Raw genomic sequence first — 17,854 nt, forward strand, 5'->3', positions numbered from 1 at the left:
GCTACTTTTGTTCCTGGTTTTGTTCACTCCTCTTGGGTACAGGAGTCTGGAAAAGAGCAGGAGAGGGGAGGTGTTTGATTTGTAAATCGAGCCCCTGACCAGTCATGGCTTTCCCGACATTTTGCTGCTGTGTTGTTACTGGTCCAGGAAATCCTCCCACCAGCAATTCAGGAAGCCTGTGGGATAAAGCCAAGGAAGACCACTGTGATTAAAACCCGCTCAGTAGGTTAAACTTTTAGAAATCACTGAGTGTTAGGATTTCAGGATGGATCGTTTCATCCTCTTTCATTATCCTAGCCTCACTCACTTTTCTTCTCTCCAGACAGGAATGCATTTCTTTTTTCAGCCTTGGTGCTTTTCAGATGTTTCCTTATTAGAAGAACATCATATTCACGTTTTGGGGAAAGGGAAAGGTGACAATTCATAGTTAGAGGGGTCTCTTCTTATAGTCTCAGAGAGTTTTCTTTGCAAAATTGATGCTCAGAATTATCCCGTGGTGCTTGTCAAAATGTAGATTCAAAATGTGATTGGTCCATCGCAAAACTCACTAAATCAGAATCCGGATTTGGGGTGTATTTAAGACCTAGGAGATTACAATGCAGCCAACATCTGAAATGCTTCAGTGTATGTATTGAATTAACTAGGCTTTGGTTTGGACAAATTTGGATTCAAATTTTAGCACCACTCCTTATTCACTGTGTAACTCTGGGCAAGTTAACTTTGTAGTTCCCCTATTGATAAATAGGAATAATAATAATACTTCAAAATGTGATTCTTACAACTGGATGAGATGCTATATATGAAGCAATTAACATAGTACATGACATGTAATAGATGTATAATGATGTTATTTATGAATCATATTGATAATATCAAATTCATAGGTAAATAACTTTGCAAATCCCAACCTCCACACAGGAAAATTATATCATCTAGCCCTGTGTAGCTCCTTCTCCATCAGCGGAGCAGTGTCCCTGGGATGTGAGGAACTTACAAGAAGCAATAAGATAATTTCAAAGGGAGACAAGATTCATAGGCCAAATCCCTGGAGTCCAAGGCAGCCTAATAGAGGACCCCCAACATGTTGTCTATAAGGCTTATGGTTTTCAGAATTAATTTGTATTGTGTCAGCTAAAAGAGTTCCTTCTTGAGAGCCTTGACGGAGGCTGATTAATTGGGCAATTTCCCATGACTATTTCAGGTCTTTGAAAGTTGTTTCTTGCCCAGTACCCACCCTTGGCACATCTCAGAAGTGGAGCTCTCTGGACTTTGCTGCTCTGCCCCAGGACCACTGGGGTTCATCTAGGGGTTCTGAGGGAAAGTCTTGTAATTCTAGAATTTTAGGGCTTTAAGGTTAAATATAACTAGGCAGAAAACTTGATTCTGTATTTTACCAGCTGGGTATATGGATAAGTCATTTAACCTTTCAAATTCTTAGTTTCTGCACTTTAAAAATAGTTCATGATATGAAAATTAAGAGAGAAGACACATGCAAAATGCCAGGTCATACAAGTTATACTCTCTTCTTACTTTGGTTTGTAATTATTTTCCTTTGGTCTATACTTTCAATATTTTTATCTTTCTTGCAAATTTTGCAATAATTGCTATAATTGCTATAATTCATCTTTTACTGTTTCCCTTCACTCTCCTACCTTAATTTATTAACTTATCTAAGTATAGAGAGAACTCTTTAAGCCAGGAGACCACAAAGCTAAATATTACTTTGGGGTCAGAGCTGTACTGAACAAAACTTTGTAATCACCTATATGTCTGCTTTATTCAATGGTTGCTACAATCAGCACCCCCTCCCTTTCAAATTAATAGATATTAAGAAGTTGAACTGCTTTTACGTTCACTTGGAGTTTCCAGCGTGCTGTGGCTGTAAAACCAAACTATTCCAAACTAGGACATGTTAGTAGAAATGGAATGCTTAGAGCAAGAGAATCTGGTTTTATTCTGATTCCGGCTGGTCAATCCACAGTCAGAATGGAGTATCCAGTTGTGGGAATTATACTTTGCTACCAAAACAGACAAAGAGTAGTATGTTAAAGAGGGAATCATGTTGACAGTGAAGTGATGACAAAAACAAGCCAGATAAGAACAAGCAAGAGATTTGAGCCTTGAAGGGATAAGATGATGAGGAATGGACTAAGATGTGATCACGGGTAACACAAATCTGAAAAGTGGGATTCAGTGTATTCTATGAAACTGCAAATGAATAGAATTAGATTCAATGATTACATTTCACAAAGATGTGTGGGCTCGACTTTGTGAGAAACAACTTTCTAACAACAGAGGAATCCTAAGATGGAATTCACTGCTCTATATGGTAGTAAGCTCCCATTTCTGCAAATGTTGTTGGGAAGAATGTTATCCATGTCAATATTTTATTGGAAATGACATTAAGCAACTTAAAAAATTCCTGAGATTCTATGGATGAATCATAGAGATACTGTATAAGCAGGAAAACATTTCTCAAAGTGTGTTCCTCAGAATAGGCATGTTTTAATGTAAGGGTTTTACAATCAAGTAAGTTTGAAAAATGCTTATTTGGCTTGGTTAAACACCTTCCTAGAGCATTTATTTAGTTAATGAGTACTGTGAATCTCCAAAATTGTACAGGCTATATAAAAAGTTTCCAAAAATTGTTTGGTCACAGAACCCTTTCATTTACTATGCAGTTTTTCCTAGCGGAACATCTCATAATACTAGTGTATGGTAAGCACTTGTGTACTCTTGCAGTGGTAGAGTAGGCTTTTGAGTCATAAAGAAACAGGCTTAAATCATGGCTCTTCCATTTACTAGCTATCTATTTTTGGACAAGTTACTTTTATTTCTCTGTGCTTCCTTTATCTTATGTGCAATACCTACAAGGTCTGAATGATGCAGAGCATAATACTTCTACATTGTAAGAATATTACAAATGTTGACCATGACCATCATCATCATCTTCATCATCATCAATATTTTGGACAAGATCTGATAGGGGTTCTGCTTCTACAGTAGTCTTTAGAGTCATTTGAGATTTAATGCAATAAAATGTTCATGGCATTAGTTTTTTGGAAGTGAACTTGGCAATATCAATTTAATTTTAAAATATCATGTACCCTGACTTCTCCAATCCTTTTCAAGAAAGCCACCTTCAAAAGTATCTGCGCAAATACACTAATATGCAAGTACACTAGAAAATTGTGTGTAACATCAAAAGACTAAAAAAGATCTAAATGTCTATCGCTAAAGGCTTTTTACCAAAACAAAACAGCAACACAAAACAAGACTTTCCACTGTGGTATTCAATGTGGTCATTAAAAATAATGATACAGATCTGTTGGTGTTGAAAAGAAAAAATTTGGTAAGTGAGAACCGTAACATTTTGGAACTCAAGGGTGCTCAGAGATAGAAGCCTAGCTTTCTTGTTTTACAGATGGGAAGATAACATCCATAATGGTAACTGACATCATGACATCAGAGATGTGATCTAGCTACAAAGTGGCCAGGAAACTGTATCTGGTATATCTCCACTGCCCTGATGTATAACAATAGGTCCAAAAGGAGAGAAGCCCTCAAGATTCTTACCACCTCATTTAGCCCCACCAATGTCTGTGTAAATCAGCACCCAGCAAATCAACATCTGTGTAAATCAGCACCCAGAAAGGGGGAAGACAACCATTCTCACAAGTCGAGGAGCCTCTACCCTACTAGAAAGCACTCCTTATTTGTCTCCAGGCTGCCCAAAAGAATCAGACAGGAAGAATGCTGGCTCAGTGACCGTCTGGTTTGGAAATGGGAACAGACGGCTGTCATGTTCTGAAAAGCCCATTAACGTTCACTGAATTATTCAGTTTCTTCCTTGCTCCTTCGCAGAGTGATCTGTCTTTTACGGATCCATTCAGTGCTTTCCAACTTTCCACTCTTCAAGAGGGAAGTCGTGCTTTGTAAACTTTCCTGTATAGCTAAGTTTGGAAGAAAATTCAATGATCAGACCATCTTTGGTTCCATTTTATGCTATTCCAATACAGCCGTTGATGTTGAAAGGTGGCTAGGTTGGGGCGGGAAAGCACTAGTGCTAGGGAACATGCATTCAAATTCCAACTCTTCCACATTAACACCACAAACTTGGACATGCTACTTCACCTCCTGAGACCAATTTCTTCTCCTCCAAATTTTACAGATGAACTGTAATATTACTTTAACTAACACTGGTCTTTAGATAACTAAGTAGAAAGAAATATATGCAAAACTGCTTGTAAGCAAAGAAGCACAAAGCAAATTTTATGTACACAGTACTTACTATTACAACATTGAGGCATTGGAAGGAAATCCTTATCATTTGCCTAAACTTGTCTTTAACTTTAGTGAGTTCTGATCCATCTAAATAACATCTGAAAAGCAACAACACATGTAAAATTGACTTCAGAGAATTTTAGATTTGAACAGACTATTGCCCTTAGCATCATAATACAGGCTGCTGTATTTACTATCAGAAGCTCAGTTCTGTAGTGGTCTCCTGACAAGAACTCAGTATTGTGTCCCTACTGATTTTTTTGGATATCAATGTTTTCCTAAGCTACTGCTCCCTCAATCTCTTGTTCACCTTCACCTAAGCGAAAAAAAGACTTACTGGAATGAATATGTCACTTATCACTTATGTTTCATAATACCCCTCTGAGCTAGGAGGGTCATCTGGAAATTTGGCATGCAAGACAAAAAAAAAAAAGGTTTATATCTTTTGCAGACAAACATGGAATGAATAACAGAGACATAAATGTGATGAAGATTGAACAGGGAACAGTTGAGCAATTGAGTAACATGACTCATTCTTACCTCATTCATATTTATTAACAATAATAATAGTCTACAGAAGGGCTCCAATGTGTCAGAGCTTTATTTGAATCATCTCATTTAATCTTCCTAATAAACCTATGGTGTGTGAAGGTTAATTCTCACTTCTGAAGAAGGAGGAAACTGAGGATCAAACATATTGTGCAATTTGCCCAAGATTTCAAGATGAGTAAGAGATAGAGGCTTAACCAGGGTTGCCTAAATACAAAGAACTTTTGTATACAACACACCAGTGTTTCTCCTTGGATGGACAGACTTCACATGCTTTCCATGTTGGAATTGTGCTTAGCATATAATCAATGTCCACTAGATGTGCTTTGTTTATGTTGAGTTAGCATTGCTGCACAGTGGACAAAAAAAGTTAGACAAAAGTAAGAAACTTCCAAATAAATCACATTGAACGACAAGAGGGTAGACCCATTGCTGGTCTATATATTATAAATCCCAAGTTTTCCTCTTGTCTTGAAGATCAATATATTGTGTGACTTTGAGCAAGGCACTAAACCTTTCTATGCCTCAGTTTTCCTGCCTGTAAACAGGGACCGTTGTACTTGCATCACATATCTAGCTGGGTGGTTCCAGAAATCAAATGAGATGTCAGGACAAGCACTTGGCAATAGAAAGACATTGCTGTTATCATTGTTCTTTATGATTAAGCATAGAGTTTATGGTATCTCTGTCTGAAAAATAACTGTGATAAACTCATATAAGCAAAGGGCTGGGAGGATTGTATGCAAAGACGTGAATGGAGGGGAGTAGGCGGTGTGTGGGTGAGCAAGATGAGTAACATGGGTACTGTGAGGCATGAGAAGTATTACAAGAGTTCATGGGAGGCTGAATTCAATCCAGGATAACAAGTCTGTAGGGTGAACTGGAGGTGAGACAGGTGATACACAGAAGTGGATTTTGGAAGAAGTCAAAGACGGGATTGATTGACTCACTGATTCACTTCTGGCCCCATCTCCTGGAACCACAAAGCAAGTGTTAACCCCATGGAATAGCTTAAGGCAGAAAAAAAAGTGCCTTTAGTAGATTTACACTGGGAATATACTAAGTATGTGGGAATAGGAAGACAGTCAAGAGTAGCAATTACAAAGACAATAGTCATAAGGACAAAGTGATGTATTAAAAAGTGATTAAAACAGAGCATTGAATATAGTCAGCACTTAATGAATGGTAGTGATGATAGTGGTACTGTTCATTGGATGCTTAGGGAATATGGAAAATAGAAATGTATATAATGTAGCCCCTGACTTCAAGAAACTCACAATCAGTAGGACCATTCAGGAAAGACTTGAGAGAGGAAGAAAGAAAATGGAACTCTGATAGATTGTTTACAAAATGGTTCTAATACCTCCACTTATTCCTGTATCCACATCTTTTGCAATGCTATTTAACAGCTTCGCCCATTAAGTGGAGTCTTCCTCTCTAACCCTCAAATCTGGGCTAGCCTTGGATTTTGCTTTGCCAGTAGAATGTGGCAGAAGTGACTGTGCTAGTTTTGAGTATAAGTCCATGAGGTATTACATACATTTGCTTTGTCTCCTAGATCCTTGCCAGCTGCCATGAAGACCAGCCCAGGCTAGCTAGATAATGTAAGACACATGGTTGGTCAAGTGACCCATCTCCCAAGTTGACAGTCAATTGCCAAGCAATGAATGAGGCCATCCTAGACTAGTCAGCCCCAATTGACCCACCAGAAGACTACAAACACATGTGTGAGACCAGCTGATGTCTTCACAGCCTGGACAGATAAGAACTTCCCAGAAAACCTAAAGACTCGTGGGCAGTAAGAAATTGTTTTGTTTTAAGCCACAAAGTATTTGAGTGGTTTGGTATTTAGTCATAGACAACTGATACTGGAATTGTATTCTGTTTCTGTATACCATCTTCTCCTATCATCATCACAACTGCTCTGTGAGACTTTGCATCATGGACCCCATTTTTGAGATGAGGAAAGAAAGATTTAGTGAAGTGAGAAGTAATGTACCCAAGGTCAGGGGACCAGAAGTGGTACAGTCAAGGCTTTACTCTGTCTGTCTGTTTCAAATTCTATGTAGTTCATACTATGTCACACTACCTTGAGTAAGGTGAAAAAAAAAAATGACTTGTGGGTTGATCAGGGCGTTTGACTTTGGGACAAGAGTTGAACATAGTGGAGACAGGAGAGCAGGCCACCCACGGGTGGGGCTCCGTGAGGGCATGCACCAAAGTCTGAGCAAGAGAACACCAAGAGTGAAAGCAATAAAGGTCAAGTGGGATGATTCTTGTCTAACCTTCTTAAATCATGAAAGAAAGGAAAAGTTGATCACCAAGTGAAAACAAGGAGGGATTTCAGGAAGAAAGAATGACACAGGTGAGGGCTGGAAACATGGTGAATCAACATTCCCATCCAAAAAAGGTGTGACCTTAAGTGGGAAAGAAGAGAAATAAATGGTTTAAAATAGGAATATCATAGCCAAACATGGGACAGCACAGAATTTCCAGTACTTCCCTCGCAACACAACTCCCCCCTTGCAAGGAGAAATAAATTTGGAAGAGAAGTCTGGAAAGACCATTTTATCAGAGCCCAGGAAAATCTGTGTCTTGAACTATACCAGAAATCCTTCATGCATCTCTTTCATTGTTCCTTTGTTCAAGATCCTTTCTCCTGCTCTATAAGTAAGGGAATTCTTCAAGGCTTTCTCCTTGGAATTGATGCTACTGCCGCTCACCTAATAATTATAACCACATGGTAGGATAAACTTTCTTTGCATATAGTAGGATCACACTTCTAATCTCTCTGGGGTGCAGTGGAACATGAGACTCGTCCTGATCAATAAGTTGTAAAGATAAGTATTATGTGTCTTTTCCATGCCAGAATATTTAAGGGATAAACTGAAGACCCACCCAGCAGAGGTCTTTTTCCCTCTGGTGCAGAGACAACATTCAAGATAGTGGTTGCTCCATCAACTTGGTTTCCTAAGTGACAGTGTATGGGAGAGTTTCCCTGTCAACCAGTGATGAAAGCAATACATAAACCTTTGTTATTTTAAACCACTGAGAGATGGAGGTTGGTTGTTACTGAAACAGACCCTACTTTCTTCTGAATAAGGAATCTTCTTCTCTTTGCTGGTCTAGATGAAAACGCATTAAAGTATGTTCTTTGTAACATCAGTTCTGAGAGGTTATCTATTAAAAGGATTCTATTGTCAATAAACTCTGGACAGCACTGCCTACCCTAGCCTCATCTTAGAAAATCTCTATAAACACTTTGAAGCAAATTGGAGTATGCTATTCTAGACTCTGTCTTTAGCAAACCTATATATTCTTTAGGTTTCAAACACCACATGTATGCAGCTTATTTCTGAATACATAACTCCTCACTCTTAGAGGTCCCCACATAGAATGTTATTCTGACATTTCCAGTTCAATATGGAAGATCTCATGATCTTCCTATAACTCAATTTGCTCCTATTTATTTACCATACTTCTCTAAAGACACTAAGACATTTTCTATTTTCTGTATGTATATACAGTTCCAAGCTCCCTAAAGTCATAAAATAGTCCATCACTATGTATGCCTAAACCAAGCACAAAAAGTGACCCATAATGTGTATTAATAATGATTATTAAAAAGACTGGCATCAGGGAAGCACTTTATAACTGTAAGGATGTTTATTCTGTCTTTTCAAATATGACACTCCTGGAAAATACATAGGTTTTAGAGTTCAGGAAATTATGGTGTGCATTTCAGCTCTCCCTTCATATCTTGCAAACCTGGCATGTTAATTTACCTGAGTTTTTTGGTTTTTTTTGTAAAATAGGTATAAGAATACTAACACATAACCTTGTAGTGAATATTAAAGTATACTTTATAGTTTCACCAAACATGTGAAAAGTGCTTAAAATTTTAAGTTATCTTGCCTTTCCTCCTGAACAAATAATGATCTTTGCCAACATTTAAGTACTGTTGGTACAATTTGAGTTATTAATTTTCTGGAAAGAAAGTACAAACTCTATGAAGGTTATCTTTAATGTATCTTAGAAAATCTCACAGTGATCAGGTCTTGACTGTGATTTTGTTTTCTCACTACCTTCTGGTTCTAGCCACATATTTCTCTCTCTCCTCAACGTGATGCCTTGTTCCTGGGCATCATCATTCATCATTCAGCTCCAACACCATTCTGGCTATTCCTTAACTGCTGTTGGTCTTTTCACTAACCCATTCTCCACATTGCTCCCAGAGTCATCTTCCATAACGGCAACTAACTCTCCTCCTGATAACTTTTGAATGGGACCCCATTGCTCTTAGAATAAAGACCAAGCTCCCTTCATGGCTTGAATTACCAGAAAGGCACTTCAGGATGTGCCTCTCTGACTACTTTAGCTTTATCTTCTGCCAGTCTCCTCTTTAAATTCAACATTTCAACTATACTGAACTGATTTGATTATGCAAACAGGCTGTATTTACTTGCATTTGCCAATACTGAGTCCTTTACCAGGCAAAAATACCCTAGCCCTTCATTTAGTCAATCTCAATTCATCCCTCAAGACTTGGCTGAGAAACCTTGAAGAAGGTTTCCCTGTCTAAGAAAACTTCCTTAGCCTCATTCCCGTGGCACTTGGCTACACTCCAATATATTCTTTGTGCCCATGAATAGAACACGCATCAGGTTACTAGTCTGCCTCTCCCACTAGGAATTTCCTGAGGGCAGGCACAATGCTTGAGTAGGAAGTCAGTAGAGAGATGTGTTTTGAATGAATGAATAAATATGTTCTTTCAGGAGCAGCAGCAGTCATTAGTTCTCTTCATTGCATTGGTCACTTAATGCTTTTTGATCATGTGGCAGAATGCACATTCTTGCCCCCTTGTAGATGGGTGAGCTAAGTAATTAGTTCCAGCCAACGAGACGTAAGTATCATTTGTGAGTTGAGCATTTAATTGTCACAGTAAGTCCTTCCAGAGCACTTTATTCTTTGAAACAGAGACAAGCAACATTAAAGTTGGTGACTGCTCCATCAGCCTATATCTCTTTAGAGGCACATGAGTAAGAAATTAATGTTTGCCATTTTAAACAATTGAGTTTTCAGGATTGTCTGTAACTACAACATAATCCATCCTGACTTACACAGAAGGGATGCAGAAAATGTGACCTAGTACAGTGAAGGAGGTGTAGAAAGAGGGGAAAGTGATGGTGGAAATAAAGTCCCTCTTGTTGTTAAGGCTGAGAATTCTCCTGAGAGGTTAAGCAGCAGCTGCCTCTGGTTCAAGGTGAGCAGCACTTGTGAGGGACCCAAGGGTTTGGCAGGTATGCAGAGGCACCTTTATAGGGTGGCTGACATTTATGATCAACATCAGGTTATGGCTGGGTAAAGAAAAAGAGTTTTAAGGTCATGATGTCAGCAGAATAAAACTCCCTGCACATAATATGAGTAATCTCTGTGGCTCCGCTCTTTGTGGACCAGTTTGGGGTAAATTTTGATCCCAGCGTTTTGTTCGAAAGTTTCCATGTAGCCAGGAAGCAGAGTCAGGCCATGCTGACTCTTACTGGTGAGTGTACCTGACATATGTACTTAAGAATGCATTCCTTCTTGAGTAGACTGCACTACTGGGAAGTCTTCATAGTTTATTGGGATGTTCTCTTGAGTTCATTCTTGTTGGTGGCATGCAAGCATTGCATGGATCATGGCTTTTATGTGGGAGATATTACTTGCAATCCGTTTTGCAGAGATAAAGTGTGGAGCTCAGAACTTATCTAAATAATTCCAGAAAGAAAATAGAAAAGATAAGATTAAAATCAGTATAATATTAAAGGTAATCCTTGAAGAGTGCTATCTCTGGGATAGGCACAATGCTAAATGTTTCCCATGAATTTTGTCATGTATTCCTTCCAGTGATCTTATAATGTAAATATTATTTTTATCCACTTTTACAGATAAAATATCTTAGGCTCAGAAAGATTTAGTGACTTTCCAAAGGTCACGCAGTAAAGAAGTGGTTGAGTCAAAATAAAAATTGAGCAATCTGACTTTAGAGCTGTGCTCTAGACTACTTCATTACACTATGCCCCAAAGGAACAAAAGTATGTTAAATCTCTCCTTTATGTTAAGCACAAAGAACAGAAATGTGCTTAGTCATAAGAAAACTTGTTTTCAGACAGAATAATTAACTTGCTAAAGATTTACAGGTGGTAGAGATTCTTCTTGGGTTCCCCCACCCCCACTGGGTTGTTTCCTTTAGAGTCTCCTAACCTTCATGTCTTGCCTAATAATCTGGCAGGTAGTTAGCCTAATCCTTCTCTTATGGCTAGTTCCAGATGATTTTTCCAAACTTCAAAAATTGTGCTTCTTTGGAAGTCCATTCATCATTCATTCACTCAATAAGCATACTGAGATCCTTCTCCATATCAGGGGGACAGAACTACTTAGATAATGTCATGAGAGAGATGAAGAGGAAATAGAGTAGAATGTTCTGAGGTCCTCCTAAAAACTTACTATCACATACTTTACATGTATTATCTTATTTAATCTTCAGCAATCCAATAAGGTAGGTATCATTTTTTCCATTTTATAGATAGATTAGATAAACAAGGCTCAGAAAAACTGAATAAGATTTGAAACTCAAGTTTTGCTGGCTTCAAAGTCAATAGTCAATCTACCCTTCTAGTCCAGAGGAGACTACTTTCTTTCTGATGTGTCATAGGCAGAACAGTTCCAAGTGATGAGACACTGAGCTCCTGATACTGCATCAGAGTCATCTAGGGTTTAGGTGAACAGTGCAATTTCTGGTTCTCACACAAGACTTGATGATTTGGGGTCTATGGGGTTGAGTCCCAGAGATTTGCGTTGTAATGAGATTTTTGGATGATGCCTGTGAACATCATCATAGGTATCTGATCATGTTTATGTCTTATAAGCACTTTATGAAACGAAGAATGTAAAACCTTCTCGGGAAAGAAACAGTGAATGTAGAGCTGGTGGCCTCAGGTGGTGAAGGCAGAACTGATCAAGACTGATGGCTTGGGCTAGAGGAGGAAGGCAGGATATGTTCGTGTGTGTATGTATATATGCATGCCTTAATGTATATGTGTTTATGTGAACACACACACACGTGTGTGTGTGTGTGTGTGGGTGTGTGGTGCTGAAAGACACTAAAAGAAAGAAAAGGGACTCCCATATCTCATTTGATTCAAGTGTTCACACTCCTTTAATTTTTCGAAGAGACTATTTGAACCATTCTATTCCCAAACTCATCTTCATTATTTTTCATCTCTTCACACTGGTTTATTTTTTCTCTAGCCTTCATTATCTCACTTTACTTATATGACTTCTTAGTACATCTACTATTGTCTTTTTCGTGTATAATGTGAGCTCCATTTGGAGTTATGCTTCTCTGATTTCCCAAGAAAAATTGCATCCAGAGGATGTTCTATTTAGAGGTAGTGTGTATGTAGGTTAGGTTTCTTAAATCAGATTGCCTGGGTCAAAATTCTGTCTGTATCATCTAGTTATTTAATTGCTTCATGGCCTTGAGCCAGTATATATTGTGAAATCTGTAAACACACACACACACACACACACACACACACACACACACACAGGCTTTGTGACTGCCACCCAGGTTGATATATATATTTTACTACCCATATTTGGTGTTATGTATTTTTGGAGATGTTAAGCAATGAGCAATATAGTCGGGAAATTGTCACCACAGACATCTAGTTTCAAATCCCACTTCTACTATTCACTAGTTCTGTGACCTTGAACAAACCTTCTAAACTTCTCGAACCTCCATTTTTTTCCCATAGCTGAAATGGAGACCATAACATCTGAATCTTAGGTCTTGTGTATGTGTTAAAATAGATAATGCATGTTTAACATATAGCTTAGTATCTTGTATATAGTAGCTATTTAGTAATATTTTGCATCTCCATATAATACATCTCTACCAGAGATGTTTGAAAGAACATAAGGCCATCTGGGATAACTCTTTGCCAATGAAAGAATTACCTAAACAACAGCCCTGATAAGAAGGTGACTGATTATTTCTTGAATTCCAGAAACAGAAAACTCAATTGCTTGCTAAGCAGTACCTGGTAGCAATTTGACTTTTCTATGTAGAAATGCAAATCCCTGCCTTAGAAGAGAAAGCTTAGTTTTATTCTGCGAGGTCTGTATCTTTTTTTTACTGGGCAATGCTTTCTCATACAGTGTCTGCTTTTCATTTAATGACAACTGTTTTAGATTCTTGTTGACTATACTGTGAATATGCACCTGGGCACTGGAGCATCACCTGCATCATGAACTTAAATATTTAAATCTGCCATTAACTCTAATACCTGACTTATGTCTTGTTTGAAACTGTTTCACAGTCAAAAGGGCACTATTATAAAAGCCTGTCTCTACTAAGCAGAGGTGCCATTTGAGGTTTTTCTGTGTAGGAACATTATTTTAGGCATTTTACATTTAATTTAATTTTCACTTATTGTCTTATTTAATCCTCCCAAAAAACTTTGAAGAAGATGTTACTATCCCCTTTTACGTTTAAATTTAAATTTCTTCATTTAAATATGAGGAAACTACATCTTGGGGTGGAGGAGGTAGTAACAAGTTATAGGACTAATACATACTCTGAATCTAGGCATATGTAATTCCGAATTTCATGGGAGAAAATGTTTTCTTACCTCATTTTAAAAAAATTAATGCTTCCTATATTTAGGAACACTTTCCTTTATTGAGTTCAATATGTGGTTAAGATGACTATTCAATTTACTAACTAGAGTCTTAGAGAGCTGCTTAATTGGGTATTTTATTGTTTCAGTTATAAAATATAATAGAGATACAAAAAAGCACACAAAACAAAAAAAAAAATGAGTTACTGTAAATAAAGCAGCTTTGTGACTGCCACCTGGCTTAAGAAATAGAATCTTGCCAGTACTCCAATAGCACTACCTTGTGCCCTGTCTCAAATCAACCCTGTATCCCAACCTCTCTCTCACAAAACTGACAACTTTCCTGACTTATTTCTAGTCATCTCCTTCTGTATGAGTCCATTCTCATGCTGATAATAAAGACATACCTGAAACTAAGTAATTTATAAAGGAAAGAGGTTTAATGGACTCACAGTTCCATATGGCTGAGGAGGCCTCATAGTCAAGCCGAAGGTGAAGGGAGAGCAAAGGTATATCTTGCGTGGCAGCAGGCAAAGGAGCTTGTGCAGGGAAACTGCCCTTTTATAAAACCATCAGATCTTGTGAGAATTATTCACTATCACGAGAACAGTATGAAGTAAAAAACAAAATAAAACCCATTCATGTGATTCAATTACTTCCCACCAGGACCCTCCCATGACATGTGGGATTATTACTATTCAAAGTGAAATTTGGGTGGGGAGACAGAGTCAAGCCACATCATTCTGCCCTTGGTGACTCTCAAATCTTATGTCTCTTTCACATTTCAAAACACAATCATGCCTTCCCAACAGTCCCCTAAAGTCTTAACTCATTTCAGGATTAACTCAAAAATTCAGAGTCCAAAATGTCATCTGAGACAAGGCAAGTCCCTTCTGCCTCTCAGCCTGTAAAATCCAAAGCAAGTTAGTTACTTCCCAGATAAAATGTGGGTACAGGCATTGGATAAATACATTCATTCCAAATGAGAAAAATTGGCCAGAATTAAGGGACCACAGGCACCATGCAAGTCCAAAATCCAGTGAGTCAGTAAAATCTTAAAGCTCTGAAATAATCTCCTTTGACTCCATGTTTCACATCCAGGTCCTGCTGTTGCAAGAGTTGGGCTCCCATGGCCTTGGGTAGCTCTGTCCCTGTAGCCTTGCAGGATGCAGCCCCTGGCTGCCTTCACAGGCTGGCATTGAGTGTCTGCAGCTTTTTCAGGTGCATGGTGCAAGCTATCAGTGGACCTACCATTCTGGGGTCTAGAGGATGATGGTCCTCTTCTCATAGCTCCACAAGGCAGTGCCCCAGTGGGGACCCTGTGTGGGAGCTCCAACCCCACATTTTCCTTCCACACTGCCCTAGCAAAGGTTCTCCATCAAGGCCCCACTTCTGCAGCAAAATTCTTCCTGGACATCCAGGCATTTTCATATACCCTCTGAAATCTAGGTGAAGGTTCTCAAACCTCAATTCTTGCCTTTTGTGCATCCACAGGCTCAGCACCATGTGGGAGTTGCCAAGGCTTGGGGTTTGCACCCTCTGAAACCACGGACTGAGCTGTACCTCAACCCCTTTTAGCCGTAGCTGGAGGAGCTGGGATTCAGGGCACCAAGTCCCTAGGCTGTACACAGCAGGGGGGCCCAGGTTACCATTTTTCCCTCCTAGGCCTCCGGGCCTGTGATGAGAGGGGCTGCTGCTAAGGTCTCTGACATGCCCTGGAAACATTTTCCCCTTTGTCTTGGCAATTAGCATTCAACTCCTCATTACTTATGCAAATTTATGCAGCAGGCTTGAATTTCTCCACAGAAAATGGGTTTTTCTTTTCTACTGCATCATCAGGCTGCAAATTTTCCAAATTTTTATGCTCTGCTTCCCCTTTAAATGTAAGTTCCAATTTCAGATCATATCTCTCAAGTTCAAAATTCCACAGATATTTAGGTCAGGGGCAAAATGCCACCAGTCTCTGAATAGCAAGAGTGACCTTTACTCCAGTTCCCAAAATGTTCCCCATCTCCATCTGAGACCACCTCAACCTGGACCTTGTTGTTCATATCACTATCAACAATTTGGTCAAAGCCATTCAACTAGTCTCTAGTCTCTAGGAAGTTCCAAACTTTCCCACATCTTCCTGTGTTCTGAGCTCTTCAAGTCTCTAGGAAGTTTCACACCTTCCCACATTTTCCTATCTTCATCTGAGTCCTCTAAACTGCTCCAGCCTCTGCCTGTTACCCCATTCCAAAGTTCCTTCCACACTTTCAGGTATTTGTATAGCAGCACCCCACTCTACCAGCACCAATTTACTGTATTAGTTTGTTCTAATGCTGTTAATAAAGACATATCTGAGACTGGGTAATTTATAAAGGAAAGAGGTTTAATGGACTCACAGTTCCACATGTCTGGGGAAGCCTCACAATTATGGAGGAAGGTGAAGAAAGAGCAAAGGCACATCTTACATGGCGGCAGGCAAGAGCTTGTGTAGGGAAACTGCCCTTTTATAAAACCATTAAATCTCATGAGACTTATTCACTATCACGAGAGCAGCATGGGAAAAACCCAATCCTATGATTCACTTGCCTCCCACTGGCTCCCTCCCACAACACTTGGGATTATTACAATTCAGGGTGAGATTGGATTGGGAACACAAAGCAAGCCATATCACCTTCTGTTTCTTTATAGATTTGTCACCTAAGTATCCACCCCTAGAGACCATAATTTAGGCTTGCTCTTTATTTTTTTTTAATGTTGAGTCTATTAATCTATAGGTTCACCCTCTGACTCTCACTTTTCCTTACTCTTCATCCACAAGAGTACTTAGGGCATCTGGGAAGTCTCTCACAGTCTGGATTGTGTTTGATACACATTCGTAGTACAGAACAACATGTTCCCCTGTCCTATTTCTTGCAAAGTGGCAGCAGGATCCAAGGCCTGATGAGACTCTATTCAATCCCTTTAGTAACATTGGAAGTGGTGATGAGTTCTTCCATCAACAACTGCATTATGACTGCTGGTTGTTTTTCTTGTAATGTTCAGAGCTGTTGAAGATCAGTAATTGGATCTATCAATTCACTGGGGAAGGAGAGTTCAAAATATTCTAATTTTATTTTATTTTTTGCATTTATCTACTGGGATATTTTTATAAAAAGTCACATTCCATTACCTACTATTTAGTTAACCCATGGTACAGTTGCTATAGGAAGGGCAGGATAAATGGTTGAGTCTTTCCCTTTATTCACCAATTTTCAAGGTAATGAACTGGTTTTAATCTCATCTTATTATGAAGTTGAGTTCTATTTACATTAATTTAAATGTACTTGATGGATTTAATCAGATTTTTTTTAATTTTTAATTTTTTTTGACACAGGGTCTTGCTTTGTTGCTCAGGCTGGAGTGCGGTGGTGCAATCATGGCTCACTGCAGCCTCAGCTTCCCCAGCTCAAGCAATCCTGCCACTTCAGCCTCCAGAGTAGCTGAGACTACAGGTGTGTGTCAACACACCCAGCTAATTAAACTTTTATTATTATTATTATTTTTGTAGAGATGGTGTCTGATTATGTTCCCCAGGCTGGTCTTGAACTTTTGGGCTTAAGAAATTCTCCCATCTCAGCCATTCTAAGCGCTGGGATTTATAGGCATAAGATAGGCCCAGATTTTTAAATCTTTGAGAAAATAAAGGTCCTTGACAAAATATAGAACTTTCAGGGAGAATTTCAACACCACTCTTATATAGAGCTCTGGGACAAGTAATCATTTAAAAGCCACACATCTATTTATTGGGAACTTAATGTGCATATGAAACACTTTTTTCTTTAGAAAAATATTCCCTCTTCCCAAAGGAGGTCACCTTCACACTGTTAATGAAAAAGCATGTAAGGTAAGAAGAAACAGAATAGGACAGTGCTTTATAGAAAAATTAGTAATAGTGTACACTTTTTCTTCTCCATATCTTTCTTTTTCTCCTATTTCTTCTCTTTTTTCCTTTTGAGTATGGAGTGTTGAAAATGTACTTGGGTTTAACCTAATACAGACTCCAAATTAAAAGACAGAGCAAGAATATCTTCAAAGTCTTCTATGCAACATTGGATTAACGAAGCTCTCCAGTTTTGTGGTTCAAATCAGGGAAGGCAATGAGGAAGTTGATGGGATGGTTGGCTTGTCAAGCAGCCTCTGATATGTCATGCAGACACAATGAATCCAAGTCTCCATGAAACCAAGGAAGGATAATGTGGTTCATATAGAAAGGTTAATTATGGATGTTTCTTTTTTCTTTGACAATCCTTTCAGTATTTATGCTTTTGGTTTGCTCAGTGGAAGAAGCTGAATACAGCAGTGTTCTGGGAATTTTAAGGGATTTAAAAGTG

The 17,854-nt window shown here is 38.7% G+C and overlaps 1 long non-coding RNA gene across 1 annotated transcript in view; it reads right to left on the reverse strand.

Annotated features, from left to right (window-relative positions):
- The window catches only part of LOC112608605, a 29,285-nt gene extending 15,269 nt beyond the window's left edge, over positions 1–14,016 (reverse strand). The window contains exon 1 of the long non-coding RNA XR_003116015.1: positions 13,949–14,016. This is a non-coding gene — a long non-coding RNA (uncharacterized LOC112608605). The remainder of the gene's footprint in view (positions 1–13,948) is intronic.
- Between the last annotated feature and the right edge of the window lie 3,838 nt (positions 14,017–17,854).

Source organism: Theropithecus gelada, chromosome 15 (assembly GCF_003255815.1).
Source record: "Theropithecus gelada isolate Dixy chromosome 15, Tgel_1.0, whole genome shotgun sequence".
Classification (NCBI taxonomy): domain Eukaryota; kingdom Metazoa; phylum Chordata; class Mammalia; order Primates; family Cercopithecidae; genus Theropithecus; species Theropithecus gelada.